Source organism: Arachis duranensis, chromosome 5 (genome assembly GCF_000817695.3).
Source record: "Arachis duranensis cultivar V14167 chromosome 5, aradu.V14167.gnm2.J7QH, whole genome shotgun sequence".
NCBI lineage: Eukaryota > Viridiplantae > Streptophyta > Magnoliopsida > Fabales > Fabaceae > Arachis > Arachis duranensis.
Window position 1 is genome coordinate 74,015,801 of NC_029776.3, and position 729 is coordinate 74,016,529.

At 39.6% G+C, this 729-nt stretch overlaps 1 non-coding gene across 1 annotated transcript; it reads left to right on the forward strand.

Moving 5' to 3' along the window:
- The first annotated feature begins 527 nt into the window (after positions 1 to 527).
- On the forward strand, positions 528 to 635 carry LOC127747874 (small nucleolar RNA R71). The gene has a single exon (XR_008009821.1). It is a non-coding gene; the product is annotated as a small nucleolar RNA R71 (small nucleolar RNA).
- Positions 636 to 729: the final 94 nt, after the last annotated feature.

A 729-nucleotide genomic window follows, 5' to 3' on the forward strand; every position in this document is an offset into this window, starting at 1 on the left:
GGAAAAGGCTTGCTATTGCTAAACCTGTTTCTTCCACCATTATTGTTATTGAAACCTTGTTGAGGTCTCTGTTGATCCTTCCATGAAAGATTTGGATGATTCTTCCATGAAGGATTATAGGTGTTTCCATAGGGTTCTCCCATGTAATTCACCTCTTCTATTGAAGGGTTCTCAGGATCATAGGCTTCTTCCTTAGATGAAGCCTCCTTAGTACTGCTTGGTGCATTTTGCATTCCAGACAGACTTTGAGAAATCATATTGACTTGTTGGGTCAATATTTTATTCTGAGCCAAAATGGCATTCAGAGTGTCAATCTCAAGAACTCCTTTCTTCTGACTAGTCCCATTGTTCACAGGATTTCTTTCAGAAGTGTACATGAATTGGTTATTTGCAACCATTTCAATCAGTTCTTGAGCTTTAGTAGGCGTCTTCTTCAGATGAAGAGATCCTCCAGAAGAGCTATCCAAAGACATCTTGGATAGTTCAGAGAGACCATCATAGAAAATACCTATGATGCTCCATTCAGAAAGCATATCAGAAGGACACTTTCTGATTAATTGTTTGTATCTTTCCCAAGCTTCATAAAGGCATTCTCCTTCCTTCTGTCTGAAGGTTTGGACTTCCACTCTAAGCTTACTCAATTTTTGAGGTGGAAAGAACTTTGCCAAGAAGGCATTGACTAGCTTTCCCCAAGAGTCCAGGCTTTCTTTAGGTTGAGAATCCAACCAT